This window comes from Schistocerca serialis, chromosome 3 (assembly GCF_023864345.2).
Source record: "Schistocerca serialis cubense isolate TAMUIC-IGC-003099 chromosome 3, iqSchSeri2.2, whole genome shotgun sequence".
NCBI lineage: Eukaryota > Metazoa > Arthropoda > Insecta > Orthoptera > Acrididae > Schistocerca > Schistocerca serialis.
In genome coordinates, this window is record NC_064640.1 from 754,837,883 (window position 1) to 754,856,874 (window position 18,992).

An 18,992-nucleotide genomic window follows, 5' to 3' on the forward strand; every position below is an offset into this window, starting at 1 on the left:
AAAGACACAGCATGTATACCACCACTTCACCGAGCGAGGTGGGGCACTAATTAGCATACTGGACTCGTATTTGGGAGGACGACGCTTCAAACCCGCGTCCGGCCATCCTGATTTGGGTTTAGGTTTTCCGTCATCTCTCTAAAGAATTTGAGGTAAATGCCGAGATGGTTCCTGTGATAGGACACATGCGACTTCCTTCCACATCCTTCCCTAATCCGATGGGATGTATGACCTCGCTGTTTGGTCCCCTCCCCTGAATCAAACAGCCAGCCACACCCCCGATTCAGTTGTCGAATATGAATTGCAGAATAGCAGTCCTGATTTTCGCCATGAATATGATGGTGCTGCAGTTACAACTCACTTCACCTAAGTTTAACTAGCAGGGAAACTTGCAAATACAGAAGCACACATAATGTAGCCCACGCTGAAAAACTCCTATAAGTTAAAAAGGGACCGATAACCTACACGCATGTTCTGCAGGGAAATGCTAAAAGTCGACATTTACACATACATCGTTCTGGAGGTGAAGACTTGTACAGCTGCTCCAACACGTTTAGGTACTATGCTTGTAGAATTTTCCATAAATATTTAAGTGTGAAATGGATGTCATTTATTACACCGACAATGACCTAGCCAGCCGTCACAGATATATCAGACGTGCTGCATTATATGCACCTGGCATTTGGGAACAACATTTGAGAGCAAACCACGTTTATATGTAGTTACAAGGTAAATAGTAACCATCAAAAATGCGGTAAATACAAATGACGGGAAGGTACTACTTAGTTTATGAGAGTAGAGGTCTGTAACCACTTTTCCTGAGATATTTCATGACCAAAAACTGTAGCTACCATCAGCAACAGAGCACAGTCCCAACTGCAACCATCATCAGTGACACAGTGGAGCAGCATCTAGCACTTGAAAACAGAAAAGAGAGGTCTAGTGACGTACAACACAGCTCAACTTGTTAGTAAAGGCATTCGGGTTCACGGGAAGCCTCCACTCAACCGACGCCCGCCACAGGCCGACAGTCCACGGGGCCAGCCGCCACTGCAGCCGACAGCCAACTACCTCCCAACGACCGCACTCACTCTGCCGGCCAGTTTCCGGAAAAGTTTCGTGACAGTAACCAATCAGCGGTGAGTGATATTTCTGTTTTTAAGCCAAGGCTGGACGTATACACTGTAGTACATACAGTATATCAGTGAATTTTCACGGCAGTATTATGCCTTACTCAATGAATATTAAGTTTGCACCAAAAGAAGCGAATTTCAAGTCATACATGGCCCATACCATTACACTTCCGTCTGGGCTGTGCATAACTGTTACGACCCTAGCAAGGCGTCTCTGATTTCGTTCGATATCTGTAGTCATGCACTCCAAAGTAACCTCTAGAATGGGAGATAGTGGGGTTTCCTACGCCATTTTCCTTTACAGTACATGACATTTCCGACAAAATCTGAAACAGATGTAAGTTATCCATCCTGTTATCGTGTACTTTACGAACTCAAAGAACGATTCCACTGTATTCGTGAAGGGATTTCGTGATCATAGTCTTAAAGATTTGATGCGTTTCAAGCAGTTTCACATATTTAGCGGTAATATATCTCTCAAGTACACTGTCTTTACGTATTTAGCTGGTGATATACGGTTCCAGTATGTGGAAGACTGGAGAATGATACTGTGCACAGCTTTCACGTATTTCAAACATTATTTTCGTTTTAACCAATACCTATTGTACGCTGTCATCTGGTTACTTATCACGGTTCGTAATTGGTTGCACTTAGAAAAAAAAACTATTATTTCAATACGCATCGCACTTATCAATGTAATAAACGCGAACTTCTTGGATGAAATGGGTGTGTGCGTGGCAGCAGCGTTAGAGGTTTGAAGTTAACAAGTGTGGTACTGGCACTGTACTTACATCACGAACAGAACAGAGCAGAACTCTACCTCACCACCATCTCTCTCTCACACACTTCGGACGTATTGATGATAATTTAACGCCATCCAATAAGCTTAGGTCCATACGTTAAAGTAAAATTAACAGAGAAGTACTGCATTGGCCTGCAGGAGACACGACCTTAAGTGCTATACAACCTACTGATGTTTTCCAGAAAACATAGACAGAGCTACGTGGCAGAGAACACTCAGTGTAACTGCATATAAAAATACTCGTGCTTGGCAGTGTAAATATTCTGAATGTTATGGCTACAATAATTTACCACCAATGAAAGGTTTACTTCTTGTTCTTTCTAGATACCGTTATCAATAGTCATCGTAAAAGTGATTACCTGCAGGAGTTACGTACACACTCAAAGAAAAAAAAATTCATTGGTATGGAAAGAAACACAATCATTGTCTTAACCTACTGTTGTTACATATTATACTTCACTCTATTTGGATGTTCAGGATTGTCGACGGATCAATCATGCTACCACGAATTCTTATATGTTTCATCAGGAATTTGACGTTACTTGGTTACACATTTTTCGTAAATTGAAGATGGAGGGATGGCATCCAATAGCGTATCCAGATGTGTTCAGATCAGATGAATTTCATAGCTAAAATATCAACGTGAGCAGCATTTGAAGTTTGACTTTAAGGATTTACTGCTGATATTGTACTAGTATCGTGAACTGAATAGAACACTAGCTCGGCCCATTCTTTTTCCCTTTTAACTGTCGATCCCATGGTTAAAGAAGCCCTCAAACAAATGCAGCACAATTCGACCCTTGTATCACAGATATCTATCCTACTGGAAGATGGAACACAGTTCTTTATAATGAACTGCGACTGTGCAATATTTCAATATACATAAACGACATACATAGACCTCACACATTTCCACAGAATTTCTAAATCATTTCTGATAAAAATGAGAGTAATTCCTTCAACAATAAATTTGTGTTGGAAGCCTTTCGCTGGAGAAGAATGTGTATGGCCATGATTGAGCGGTCTGTTGTTACGATTCGACATGCAGGCTTATGATTTCTGGCGGATTGAGTATGCAGACGAACCAAGTTCTTCAGTGGTTTCCTGTTCGGGTATCCAGCATCCTATTTTGACATACACCTCCTGTAAATTACAGGCATAGAGCTGACTTCCAGTAATGTTCCAGATGCATTCGCATCAGGGACATTTGTTGACTAAGAAATGAAAGTGAGTTTTACTCAAGCCACTGTCCATTATAATTGTGCTTGTGCAGGTAAATACGCTGTAAATGTTCGTAAAAACATGTTATCAGTGTGGCACATTTAGTAGAGTACTAGTGGTACATTCATTCCATGCATAAAACAGCTGCTCTTCTGGCAATTCAGTAAGGTATAGCATTAGATTCATACTACAGGTTCAAACAGGTTCCCAACTAGCTTTAATAATAGTAGTAGTAATAGTGAACCTATAAAACAGATTCAGAACTATCTATAACACAAAGATATCACACTTTTTTGGTAGATGTCAGGAATGTACGCATAGTGATGATAGAATCTCACGAATTCCCGTCACTGAGTTAGAATTGCTACAGCAATGAAAATGAATTGCTCGGTTTATGTCCAAGCTACATGCAAGTGTACCTCATGCAGTGGAGTCTATTCTTTTAGGTGTTTGATGGAGATTTTTGCGGTAGCGCATTCCCCACACTTCATCCATTTATACTTAACTACACCCCCCAACGTACAACAGCACACAGTTAACACAATAGGTAGCAGGAGTGTTGAGACTGCATGTGGTAGATTATCATGACAGTTTATTTATTTTCGTATAGGAAACATACATATTATATACGAAGTTATGACTATGTTACTTTTGTCTAAGACTTAGCCACTTCCAATTCATTTTCTGCTTCCTGATGAAGCTCATCTTTTGGGTAGGAGGGTGGACACAGCTGGCACTGAACCATATGATGAACAGTCTCGCCTTCTCCATAGTCTCACTGGATATCATCTTGATCAGTGTAACAACATTTTGCCAAATTAACCTCTGATCTGCTAACTCCAGATCTCAGTCTGTTCAGGGATTTCCAAGTCGTCCATCTCTCGTCACAGCCAGGAGGCAGAGTTTCTGAAACTCTATTCCAGCCAGGGCAAAAGTAGGCTGTGGCCCTCCATGGTTGCAACGTGGCTTTTTCAGCAGTAACTCCAAGTGCAGTCGATGTTTTAAGGAAACTCCTCATTCACGTCAGTCGTTGGAGGTGCGGTTCATGCCCATACAGTGGATACGTTATCACCTTTCCTTACCTCATTCGCGGCTGTTTCTCTCTGAATAGGGGTTGTGCTATTCCTGTGAGGAGGGAAAGCCTTTCGACTGGAGTTAATTTCGAGCAAACTTTTATCATCCTACAGGTGTCATTGAGAGCTATGTTCACCTGTTTGGCATGTGCTAAATTGTACATGCATATTCTGCCGCAGAATGGCATAGTGCCATTACAGAGGTTCGTAGATTTTCAGGTTGACTACCCAACTGTGATCTGATCAGTTTCCGTAGAATATTGTTCCTGATGGAAACTTCTAACTGGCAGTTCATTCAGTGTTTCTTCAAAGTAAGAAATCTGTCAATATTCCATTTCATCACCTCACCATATTATCTGTAATCTGTGACTAGATTCCCTGTTTCTCAAATGAAAAGCACATACTTGTGGTTTTGTAGGATTTGGTTTAAGTTGATATGTGTTGTTGTATCTGGAAAATTGTTTGAGAGAATTTGTGAGGGTATTCTCCACTGATTCAAAATCTGTGTTCTAAGTGGCTAGAGCAGGGACCTCAGCATACAAGAAGCTGCTATGGGTTGTTCATTTGTGTAAATAGGGTTGGGAATTTGTGTACACAGGGAACAGATTTCGTGCCAGAACACTTCCTTGCTGCAGGTCGTTTTTCTGTATTCTCCATCGGCTATGCTGATCTTGGAAGTCGATGAGGAACGTGGGGTTCTGTAGAAGAGTGCCAATGAGCGCAGTTAGGCAAAAATCATTGATCAAATTGTATTCCAGGAGTAGTAGTAGCTGGTGACTGACAGTATCTTACGCTACGGTTAAGACAACAAATACTCCTGTCACCTTACGAGCTTCATACTCATATAAACTGTGTGAGATTTAGCAGCTGTCCGGTGCAGCCTTTGACAGGTCGAAATGCAGATTGATGAGGCACAAAGAAGAGGTAATTCACAGATGACACATGGTTTAAAAATTAATCTTTCAAGCAATTTGTTAAGGTGAGATGGTAGAACGACTGCTCTAAAATTCTTTGGAGTTTATGCTTTTTTGCCTGGTTTCTGCAAAGCAATGACTCGGCTCTTCTTCCATGCCTTTGGTATTTGGTTTCTGCTCACACAGTTGTTGGTAAGCTGGAGAAAAATGGTTCAAATGGCTCTGAGCACAAAGGGACTTAACATCTGAGGTCATCAGTCCCCTAGAACTTAGAACTACCTAAACCTAACTAACCTAAGGACATCACACACATCCATACCCGAGGCAGGATTCGAACCTGCGACCGTAGCAGTCGCGCGGTTCCGGACTGCGCGCCTAGAACCGCTAGACCACCGCGGCCGGCGAAAGCTGGAGAATTATTGTCTTTGTTGCTAAGCTTCGTATATCATCCAAGCCAACTGATTTTCTATTTTTTAATGTTTGATAGCCTTCTCTAATTCTTCCATGCTGAATGACGTTTTGAAGACACTGCTCTCTCCTTGCTCTTCTCTTTGCAGTTTCAGTTTTTTTTTTTTGTGGGTAGCCTTCCCTTTCAACTGTAACTGATTTGCTATTTGACTGGCAGTAGTACTGTGATGTGCAGTGGTCTTAGTCGGTTCATTGTTTAGGGGTCTCAGAAGTCTCCAAGCTTTATGGCTGCATCTTTTTAGATCCAAATTTTCTGTAGTTTTCATCCACTTATCCCTTTGTCTCTTCCTTACAGTGGAAATGAGGTTGTTCTCTGCTTCAACAGTCGATTCGGTAAAAGGATATTCTTAAAATAAGTTGCCATATAATGCGAGTAGGTCGCCTTGAAGCGCGGGTTATACATTCTTGATCATCTCTTCACAGCCTTGGTAAAGGCCGGCCGAAGTGGCCGAGCGGTTCTAGGCACTACAGTCTGGAACCGCGCGACCGCTAAGGTCGCAGGTTCGAATTCTGCCTTGGTCATGGATGTGTGTGATGTTCTTAGGTTAGTTAGGTTTAAATAGTTCTAAGTTCTAGGGGACTGATGACCTCAGCAGTTAAGTCCCATACTGCTCAGAGCCATTTGAACCTTGGTAAAGGTGTCATAGCATCTGGGTACGGATTCTATAGAGCATAATTCGTCGTCCAATAGTTCTGCAAATTTTCAGTCAGCGTTCTTAACAATGAACTGCCTTCAATGTGATGTTTTCTGATGTACTAAGGTAGAAAATAACTGTCAAATTATTGGTCTATTCTATTAGCTCGGTACTGAGGAACATACAGATCTTACACATTGCTGGCTAATAAGGCTGATGAGGTCAGCATTGCAAGCTTGCCTCCAGCTGCTTGTGTTAAAAGGTCCAGGAAGCTTTGCGCCATAGATTAAGGTCAGGTGGTTTGTTTCTGCCCATGTTTGTAGTGCTGTCCCATTCTTATCTTCATGATGATAGCCCCAAACAGTACAGCGATTGCTGAAATCGCCAGTCACTATCTGCACAGTGTTGGTTTGAAAATTGAATGGTTTGTTAACAGTGAATTCAGATTCGGGTGGTTTATAAAGCGCTGAAGTCGTGCAGTTAACTGTTACTATAGTGAGGATTTCAGTGTTGTTTTCCTCGTGACTGCGGTGGATACAATATTGATATCTGGGTGGACAAAGATAGAAACATAATTACTTTGAATTGTATATACCATCAGACCAATGTACCACAATTCAAATCATTTATCACAGACATACGTCTTACTAGAAGTATAAAGAATATATGAAGGGCCTATATCAAAAGTGGTAGAAGTCCATTTTTGTTCATTTTGAGATACAGAGTCCTAAAGTTAAATTAGCGCTGAAAAATCTGCAGTTGAGATATCAGAAATACTCAAGCATATGGCTTCTTGCTAGAAATGAACCTTTCTTTCTGTTTGTTTGGATCATTAATTTCACAAGCATTATAGACAGAAAAGTGGAGGTAATGGACTTGCACCACTATTGAAATAACCCCTTCATATAATGCGAATTTTATTACTGTGACTACGTCACTGAAATGGTGTAGTATAGCTCTACGCAGTCAAATATCATAAACAGACTCGAAGCCGAATGTTATAGCCGAACATCCTATATTTCAGAAAGTTTTAACAAAATGCCCCTATGTTATAGTGAAACTGTAACAGATTTCCCTCAAACTGTAACAACCTGTCCCCAAATTTTAACAAAGTACCTCAGAAGTGTAACAAATTAGCCCGAAAACTGTAAACAAGATAACTGACCTTAGAGCAATCAGCCTGATGAGCAATCTAAGATGGCTAGCCTTAGGGTACTGGCACAGTTCTATGTCTAGAATTCAAGATCGAAGATGGGATTCATGACGTTATTATGCGGTAAAGAAGGACACGTGCGACACAGGTGCTTTCAGTGCAAGATTACATGGCTTCGGACCAACGGCAGTTCCACTATTCCGGTTACGACGCCTATGTTGGGCACAGAGACTCAGTCCCCTCCACACGTCTGTACAGCAAATACGAAAATGGTTTTCACAACATGCACAGACGTAATGAGACGAGGCCGACGGTCTACAACATCGAGTTGCCCCTCGCCTGTATATCTTGGAGTCGGTTGAAAATGTTGGCAGATGTGAAGATGACATTGATATCAGTGTCATGATTTTGCCCATAGCTGCCTTCATTCCTATACGTCGCAACTCGATCTCGTCGTCTGACTCGTAACCACATCTTCGTCGACTGAGGCCGCCAAAACGACACAAAAGGAGGAGGATGACTTTGGCGGCTGCCTTATTCAGCAATGACACCATTATTTCTACGGCTCTCTCTTCGTCTGCCGCCACCAGCACGCATAATCGGTATAACATCGTACTTTTTAATTATTGTAGCTTATATTTCAGACGTTGTTTAGCCATATTTTCATCCCTCTCTACTGAATATGTATTATTAATCAATTGCAACGTGGAAAAGCCTGAAGACAGTCTGGAGGAAGAGCAGACACCGGATGCTAACGAAGCAAAACCTGAAAACTCGGTCGAGGCGGTTTTTATTTGAATTTTGCTACTCTTCGTGTTTCGTGTGTTTTGTAAATCGTAATGCTTAATTCTGGATCATGTGATCTGGTGAATATTTCGTGTATGGTGATCACAAAATGGTCTTGGTTTTCTCAAGTCTTTGATGACTATTTAGCTTGGTGATTCTGCTACCATTCTCTTAACGCTCTCAACGCAATTTTACTGCTACCGTAAGACAATTTTCCGTTTATTTGGGTTTTACTTTCTTGAATAAACGTCATTCATTATAATTATCGGTCGTCTACATCAATTACAGGGTTAGAATAGAGCTCTTTTTATTAGCTATTCATTTGTCATTAATTAGTATGTCTGTTTTATTTCACAATTATAGCAATAGACAATTTGCCTGCGGGATCACAGCTGCAGTTTATTATTTGCAGCGAGTTGGTTGCTGGACTTGAAAGCAGACTTTTTAAACAGAGCCGTACATAGCCCAGTTACCTAAGGTACGAGCAATATCAAGTAAATTGGTAATACGTTTGCTCTTCTGGAATTTTGGTTAGAGAGCAACTACTCAGTAGAATAACGATGAGGTAACGTCGCTTTTAGTTCCAAAATTATGAAGGGAACACAACAGATTACGTTTTTCTCTTGGGGTATCTTGAAAATAGGTAACCTCCGTTCTCCTAGATTTCCGAAAGTCGTGTTAATTTCTTTAAAATGTTTATCAGACTGTATGTGCATATTGTCTGCTTCCATCTTGCACAATGAACTGGACTGATGTAAAAAGTGGAATAGTGCAAAATTGTGTGCGATGTTAACAGCGTCCGCAGCTCGTGGTCTAGTGGCTAGCGTTGCTGCCGCTGCATCATGGGGTCCCGGTTTCGATTAACGGCCGGGTGGGGACTTTCTCTGTCCGGGGACTGGGTGTTTGTGTTATCCTCATCATTTCATTGTCATCATCATCATTCGGGACAGTGGCTAGATTGTACAGTGTAAAAATTGGGACCTTGTACGGTCGCTGATGACCGCGCAGTTGAGCGCGCCACATACCACATTATATATATTAACAGCTTATTATGTCAGTGATAGGTGGTATGAAACATATGAAATTACTAGCTAGTACCTTCTGTAATTTGTAATGATAACTTTACTAGATGGTACACGAATAGCGCTTTATCGCTGAACTCTTTGCTGTCCGCTTTTCACCGTTCACCGTTAACTGTCGACCATTCAACATTCATTGTTAACCGTAGATCGTTTTCAAATGTGTGTGTGTGTGTGTGTGTGTGTGTGTGTGTGTATGCGAAAGAGAGATAGGGATAAAGAGAGAGAATGAGACGATAATGAATGCATCTACTTTGCTTGTGTTCCACTGTGAGCATCAAAGATTCGTCCGATAGTCGTTTGGGCACACGTGTCACACGTGTGCGTATATTGGCACTTCAGTAAATGATGACAGACAACAAACAACAAGGTTATGAAGAACGTTACGGCGCCAAAATGACAGCGTGGTCATTCTGGACGTAGTTCGCACTTGCTTTTCCACATTCGCTGGTATTTGTAGTGAATTACCTTTGTGCAGTATTTGATAAGTGTAAGCAAGCAGAACAAGCACAGAAACACCTGCTAGTAAACACAGACAATGCGCGAAATAGCTTTCTAAGTTAAAAAAAGTCTCAAGGACCATCATCTTAAACAGTATAGCAGAATTTCGAGTTTTTCACACCCGCGGACAAAAATCGCAAAAGGAAAGAACATCACAAAACCGATTGTTAGTTCATATTTATTATAAAAATAAAATAAATATGTCGATTTAGTTACAGTTGAGATACTGTGTGCCAAAGAGTTTGAGGACATTCCTCACATATAATGCACGAAAAACATTTAAATTGTCAGTGAAAGATGCAAGGCTTTTAAAAATAATTTGCCAGTGTAAGCTGTTGTTGCAGGACATTTTGTCCTGTCTCTAAATTAACTGCAGGAGATTATATGTGAGCAAATCTCTGACAGTTGCGTTAAGGAGCCTTGTATCTAACCATAGATAATTATTTAAGTGTTAATGTACTCTGTTTTTTGTGTACTGCCATGTGTCACACACATATCTTAAATTATATAGTTATTGTAATGCATCTTTCTATGAAGTTTTCATTCGATACCTCTAGAAGTGGAGAGAGCTGCTAGAGTTCTTGCCCATCGGAAACTCTGTGTGTCTCCAGCCAGATTCAGGTGAGCACGTAGCTGGGCAGAGGGAGTCCCATTGAGGAATATTCAGGAAGACTGTCAGGCAATTACAGAGACTGAAAACCCCAAAATAAACCTTTCCAACATTGGTCATAACCAGGGGATGGGAAATGATCTTAATTTAATTCTGAGACTAAATATGATAGCCTTATGCAAGTATAAGTGTATTTTTTATTTGTATATAGAGTCGATGACTTGATAGACACACGCAGTGTAACTACACAATGTGATCAAAAGTATCCGGGCACATGGCTGAAAATGACTTACAAGTTCGCGGAGCCCTCCATCGGTAATGCTGCAATTCAATATGGTGCTGGCCCACCCTTAGCCTTGATGACAGCTTCCACTCTCGCTGGCATACGTTCAATCAGGCGCCGGAAGCTTTTTTGGGGAGTGGCAGCCCATTCTTCACGGAGTGTTGCACTGACGAGAGGTATCGTTGTCGGTCGGTGAAGCCGGCCACGAAGTCGACATTCAAAAACATCCCAAAGGGGTTCTACAGGATTCAGGTCATGACTCTGTGCAGGTCAGTCTATTACGGGGATGTTATTGTCGTGTAACCACTCCGCCACAGGCCGTGCATTATGAACAGGTGCTCGATCGTGTCGAAAAATCGAATCGCCATACAAGAATTGCTTTGCAACAGTGGAAAACAAGAAGGTGCTTAAAACATCAATGTAATCCTGTGCTGTGATAGTGACACGCAAAACAACAAGGCGTGCATGCAACCTCCACGAAAAACACGACCACACCATAACACCACCGTCTCCGAATTTTACTGTTGGCACTACACACGCAGACAGATGATGTTCACCGGGCATTCACCATACCCACACCCTGACATCGGTTCGTCTCATCGTGTATCGTGATTCATTACTCCACACAACGTTTTTCCACTATTCAATCGTCCAACGTTTACGCTTCCTACACCCACCAAACGAGGCGTCGTTTGGCATTTACCAGCGTGATGTGTGGCTTATGACCAGCCACTCGACCATGAAATCCATGTTTCCTCACCTCCCTCGTAACTGTCATAGTACTTGCAGTGGATCCTGATGCAGTTTGTAATTCCTGTGGGATGGTCTGGATAGATGTCTGCCTATTACACATTACGACCATCTTCCACTGTCGGCTGTCTATGTGATCAACAGAGAAGGTCGGCCTGTACACTTTTGTGCTGTACGTCTCCCTTCACGTTTCCACTTCACCATCACATCGGAAACAGTGGACGTAGGGATGTTGAGGAGTGTGGAAATCTCGTGTACAGACGTATGACACAAGTGACACCCAATCAGCTGACCACGTTGGTAGTCCGTGAGTTCCGCGGACGCCACATTCAGCTCTCTCACGATGTCTAATGACTACCGAGGTCGCTGATATGGAGTACCTGGTAGTAGGTGGCAGCGCAGTGCGCTTAATATTAATAGCGTATATTTTTGGGGGATGCCCGGATACTTTTGATCACATATCACTGCCATTGACTGATGGTGACTGGTGAAAGCCTTGTGTTTAACGGCTCCTTAAAATACAGGTTCAGTGTATGTCCCCTAGTACCGTCTTTGTCTGTCCGCAGCTCGTGGTCGCGTGGTAGCGTTCTCGCTTCCCGTCCCTGGGTTCCCGGGTTCGATTCCCGGCGGGGTCAGGGATTTTCTCTGCCTCGTGATGACTGGGTGTTGTGTGATGTCCTTAGGTTAGTTAGGTTTAAGTAGTTCTAAGTTCTAGGGGACTGATGACCATAGATGTTAAGTCCCATAGTGCTCAAAGCCATTTGAACCACTGTCTTTGTCTCTTTTACAACTGATGGTCTGTTTCTTGAGATACGGTTATCGCTGATGAGTATGAGACGTGGTAGTGACAGGTACAATCACTGTCATCGATGTACTTGACCTGGTATCATAGAAATTGAGTAACAAGAGAAAGAATAGGGAACAGAAGGTGGGCGGGAGCGGTCGTTCATTTAATGGTGCTCCTTGAAAACCACATGGTGATCGGAGCTATGGGTCACGAAGTATTTTCACTTTAATTAAGTACTGAAATCAGAAATCGTGATAGCGCGTTGTGGCTGAAGGCAACCATTGTTGCGAGGTGGGGTTTAAAGCATAACATCGGAAAGTTTTCTAGAAGCCGATTTAAGAAGTGAAGGATGATTTTAACTATTCTCCCCACTACATTAACTGCTGTAGGACACTACAAATAGGAAAATTATTGGTAAATTGGCTTCTTTGTTGTCACAAAAGTTCAAAAGTTAGAAGTAGGATTGACAGAGCATTGTGTAGGGGAGAAAGCAACGGGGCCTGGCTGAGGTAGGAACTATTTCAGATAGTAGTGCACCATAATACGCTTTGTATTTGTACATTTGATGTTATATAATAACTAGACCACACGACGATCGGATTTTTGTAATTTTTTGTATTTATGGTACTTCAATTCAGAACTCAATTATCAATCACCCCAAGCAGTTCCATTCAACTCTCGAAAATTCCAGAGAATTTGACTTTGACGTTATATACCGTAATTGCCTTTAACACCCTAAGGTAAGATCGATATTGATATTTGTCCGTTTCCATGAATAGATAAGAATGAGAAAATTGATTTGATACTTTTTTAAATTTAAACAATATTTAATAACCACCTTCCACGAAAGGTCAGTACCAGTAATTAAGAATTTATATTTGCAATTATAATTGGAGTTTCGTGTGCAACATGTAATAACAAATAAAATGCACATTTTTCATAAAAGTCACAATTAAATATGTGTTAATTAGCATATATTTGAAGAATTTCGTATTTAAATTCCGTCGGTATACGAACTGGACGGGATTTTGAATTCCTCTCGTAATACTGGTACTTGAAACTTTTTAAGTAATCTGTCGAGAGGTAGCTTATGTGTAATTTCCCATTATCTTACCAATGAAACCACCATGGGCAGACAGTTTTGTTATGAAAATAATATGTGGCAGTTAATTTACGTACGCCCTTATTTTAGTCGGTTTTTGACGCAAAACTGTCTGGGGCCTGATGGATATCGGTCTCATAACCGCCTGATCATGGATAATATTAGGTGTACTTCTTTTGCCTCACCTACGTTATCATTTTCTATTTTTTCATTAGCATTTCAGCACGAAAATCAAAAAGTGGCAAATGTTGTTAGTGAAGGAGATTGGATAAAAACTTACTAAAAATTACCTGGGAGTGTGTAGATCTACGAAACGCTCTACAACCGAAACCACGCTAATGATGTTTTGTCGAATCTTCTTATCTTAAACTATTCGGGTTCAATAATATTTTAAACAAACTGAAAAAAAATTTACGCTAATATTAGCTGACTGAAAAAGTGTGCAGCATAATTTCTGAGCTCTTGTTAGAACTGATGAAAGTGGACGAGCTATATTCTAAGGGTTCTACCATAACTATCCTTCATTCTCATTGCCAATAACCACCGCTTTGTCGTGAACGAACCACCATTACTGTCATCAGACGAAGCATAGAACATAGTGTTTGCTTCACACACTGCAAGTAATCCACTCAGCTGCGATGCCAACAGTCGCAGGGTAAAAGTTACTGGCAGGAAAGCGAGATGCTGTGAGATAGGCTAGCAGCGACGTGCCAGCAGCGTGGTTGTAGCATTGACCTACCCTGACAAGGCGACCGCGCCAACTAGCCACTGCCAATTTCATGTCGATTTTGGTATATACAGGGCTTGGCCAGAAATGCCTCATTGCACAACAGTAATCGAAGGGTTGTGGGATCGAGCGTCTGTGTAGAAGTTCTGTTTTTATTTTCAATTGTTACTCTTCTTACTCAACAAATACACCGAAATAATTGTCAGTATGCTGCATGTATTAAAATTTTCGTCTGCCTGCTTAGGTGAGTGGAAACGCGCTTGGCTACCGTGTAGCGGGCACGGGTTCGATTCCCGGCCAGGTTGGAGATCTTCTCCGCTCGAGGACTAGGCCTTGTGTTGTACTCATCATCATTTCATTCTCATCACCGGCGCGCAAATCGCCCAGTGTAGCGTCGATTTAAATAAGGCTTGCACTCAACGGCCGAACTTCCCCGGATGAGGCCTCCCGGCCAATAATTCAAAACAATCACTTAATTTTTTCATTAAAATTTTCATAAAAGGTATGATCAGGAAGGGCAAGGGAAACTTTTGGATTGAAAATAACTTTCGAGGAAGGGATTGTAGGATATACAAGAGAACATTTTCCATAAAAATTCATGCTTATATTATATTGCAGTTGATGATTTGCCCATGCTAGGGAGATATTCATCATAAAGCATGGGGAAACAGTAATTTTCTTTGTATTCCGCACATACTATAAACGCCGCATTTTCAGAATTGCATGTATGCGTTGAAGTTTCTATAGAAAAAAAAACAAACAAACAAACTTGGTTTACGCTCATAAATGATTTCCTCTCATCGCACAGTTTCGCAGTAAACTACGCATAACGTATCATTTCGCCAAATATTGGTGATGTACAGTGGAATGTGTTCTGATGCAGTCTTCTCGGGATGTGATTTATTTTTCACTCTCGAGGAGATAAGATGAATTTTGAAGATTTTTGATCAAATTCTTAAGCTGACGATAAAATCTGAGGTCGTAGCGTTGCACTAACTGAGTGCATTTGAGAGTAATCGCTTTAATAGTGCACGATGTCAATCCTTCTTCATGTTGTAAAACTTTTCGTAGGATTTGTTTGGCCTCCCCACGGGTCGATTAACCGAAGAAAGTTGTTCTTCTGCACGTCGGACTTCACTATGTCAGTCAAAAGTTTTTGTATAAGGTTGTTGTAAGTTTTCCAGACTTAATGACTACATTCCTATATTTTGCAGTGTACTAGTTAACTGTAATTAGATTCTCGGTCCAGAACAGCCAGTACTCTGATTGTTGGTAAAATAATTTTGCAGAAAGCGTTGTAGCATATTGCGCTGTATACGAAATGGTCCCTTTCTTCATATCCTGTCGCTTCAAAAGAGCTGCTTTTGCCTCTCGATGTGTCAGGATTCAGTTATAGGTCATTTGGTACTGGTAACGTGGAAAGACAACATACAAATGCACATATTTTATTATACATGATATTAAGAAGAGTATGGCGATTGACGTTGACGACTGAGAAATCTCGACTTAGTTGTTTACCGATGTTGTTAACACAATCCTTGTCCTCAGTAGTGGCCGTCTCTTTTTCAGTCACAAGTTTCGTAACTTTCCTCTAACAGTTCTTACGTTTTTTTGTGAACTCTATGGCCCACGTTTCGAAGGCTTTGAATGACATATTTGGAAACTGACGCTCAGCAACAAGTGCCCGTTGCTGCAAGGTGTGACTTGCTTGTTACAATTCTGCACTTCTACGAAGTGATCATATGTCCAGGTATCAATTGTGGAATATTTATCTTCCCGGACTCCGAAGTTTTTAATGTGTATTTCCCAGAGTTTCAAATCTCGCATGTACTTCGAGATGGTTCTTTCTTTTGTAGACTCTTCAAGTTCCACTGTTTATATGGTTTTGCAAAATTAACAACTGCCTGGTTATCGAATGGAACGAAATCTGAATTTTCTTTCGTGATTTTGTTATAAGGTGTGTGGTCGTCGCTTGACTAAGGGCACGTTTTGCTGCATTCTCGCTGTTGGCATCTCATTGCTGGCACATTGCATTTCGCTGCTAGCGAAGTGCCTTGCTCATTTTCGATGCAGCCTCGCTGCTCTCTCTCTACTCCTGGAGTAATTACCCTACTGCTTTTCACATATCGAGAAAAGTGCTAGCAGAGTGAAAAGCTACACAGCTGGAGTGACCCTGAAGCAGCTAATCACGGCTCAAGTTTTAGGATATGTGGCGATGGTCACAGCGCGAAACACAAACCTGCTTGATATCGTCGCCTGGCGAGGGATCGTAGCGAGCAGGATCGGAGGGGGGCGGAGGGGGGGGGGGGGGGTGGCACTAGCACCTATGGTTTAGTTAAATATTAACCAACACATGCCATATTCACGAAGTAACCCACATCGACGTAGGAGAGGTGGAATACGTTGCGTATTCGGTTGGAGCATGCAAACAGATCGGCGTAAATGTAGAAACGAGCAAGGTTCTACGGTCAGCAAAGGAAAATTGTCGGCAGCATACAGTCTGCAAACTGTGTAGTACGTCGCCGGTATTTCCCGCTTGTAGAGGGGACAACGCAAAGAAAGGCATGGGGAGAGCCACACAGCACGCCGCGTGCGCTGACGGAATCGAAACCGTGCTCATGTGATGTTGCCAAATTGTGCAGCGTAGATATTGATAAATTAATTCAATTAATTCACAGCCACCTTGCTCTATGGCATAAGGGGACGGAAATCTTGGAAATTTGTGGTAAGATCTTATGGGACCAAACTGCTGAGGCATCGGTCCCCAAGCCTACACACTACTAAATCTAACTTAAACTAACTTACGCTATGGACAACACACACACCCATGCCCGAGGGAGGACTCGAACCTCCGACGGGGGGGAGCGGTACAGACCATGACAAGGCGCCCTAGACCGCGCGGCTACCCCACGCGGCGATATGGGGACGGGGTCATATAAAGAACCTGCAGTAGCCGAAGGGATGCTGACAAAAGAGAACTTCCTTTTTAGGAATGCTCCAAGAATCACAATGATGATTTAGATTAGTTAAGTTTCATGTATTTACCTACGTATGTTATTTACTTTTGGTTTACGTATATACTTAATCTGATAAGTTTTTAGTTCGACATTTCATCATCTCCTTTAGGTAGCTGCATAGTATCTTACTCTTCACGTAAAATACTGGCAAAGAAAGTCAGTAATAATTTTCGGAATCACAAAAAGTTTTAAAGAATGGTACCTACATATGGTGAACCATTTTTAAAAAATTTTCGACTTAGTAATTTGACTCGTCTCTGTTACTGATAAAAAAAAAAAAAAAAGAAAACGCAATACCTATTGGTTACAGAATTTTGATGAAGACAAACCTACTACCTACCTGTAATGGTACTTGAATTACGTAACCATTACGGCACCTCAACTAAACCTCTCGATACCAACAATATTCTACTGTGTTTCTGTAGAATAGTTAACATATTTCTGAGACAACTTTCAGATTTGATTTGATTAATGTAGAGGTACATTGATACATCGATATGTTTGTATTGCAATGATAGTATTCTTATGTGTATTCTTTCTTCTGTCACTATGATCTTTGACATTCTTGTAACTCTGATTTTTGGGTGCGTAAGCGATTATTAGTTAGAGAGTTAGAGGGTCGGACCTAGAGAAAGTCAAGTCTTGGACGTCATGTTGGAAAGACGCATATTGCAGTCAGCTTATAAAATGTGAACTTTAACAGTGAGGAAAATGTTTTCAAATATGTTTTGTATTGTGAAGTGATGTTTTGTGTGTTACGTGATACTGCAACAAAAGCAATTAAAAAGAAGTGTAACTTAAATTCGGAGTGCTGATTACATTTTTACATCACAATCATTATTAAATTTTGACCTTTGTTGTGGTAGGGTTGTTAGACTACCTATTACGTTTTTACTATTTTTTGTAATTATCTAGATGGAAAAATGTGCAATAGGTTAGGCACTTCAGTTTTCGATGCGTGTCGGTAACTATGCAGTTTTTTTAACGTACTTAAAACATTTTTTTGGTTTTTCAAGTCCTGCAGTGCTTAGAAAGAAATGCTGTTGCTCTGAACTCAACATACTGGTAAGGAAATAATGAACATAGATCAACATGAATATTTTATTTATAAATGCACACAAAAATAATAATTATAGTAGCAGTGCACTTATCTATAACTATTAGGTAAAAAACACGAAAAGATGAAAAAAATTACAGGTATGTAACGATCGCGCTTCAAAACACGTAACGCTGCTGAAAAGAAACAGCTCCAGTGCCAATAAAGTAGTCCGCAAGAGCATCACTCACATCTACCCTTCAGCTCGTACACCTGAACCAACATCCAGATTGTCTCGAAATGTGTAATTACTATCCACTGCTTTTCAAAGTTCACTCCATCCCGTATCCTTAAAAAATTATATAAAGTACAGCACACTTTCACAGTTTCATCAGGTTTATCTGGACGAACATGCATTGGAGTATGCAGCACACGCCATTTATTGCAAATCACTCCAAAAGAGCATCCAACTTTTCGTCTGCACAGTGACAGTCTGTAGTTAAAAACGTGCTTTCGACTGTCCAAGATGCGAGATGAGGACGACCACAGCATGTTAGTATTAAGCTTAAATGCCCTCCTACAGATAGAAAAGGCTGTGGATGTGAATCTGAGTTCGACAAAACCCGAGCAGGGGGGATATCGATCTGCCCTGAGTATAGTTGTTCCCTGAGGGGCAGTCTCTGAAAACAGTCGAGTCCACGTCCTCATCTTGAGCTCCAACATCTATTACGATGAAGTTAGGTTTAGCGTCAGATAGGAACATTAAAACTGACGAGAAATGGTTTTTGTAATTGAAAAATCAGGAGCGTGACTTTTTGGGCTTAACACATCTTACATGCTTTCCATCAATCGTTCCCAAGAAGTTAGGGAAGTTAGTCTTATTGTAAAACGTTTCAGCTAGTGAATACCACTACT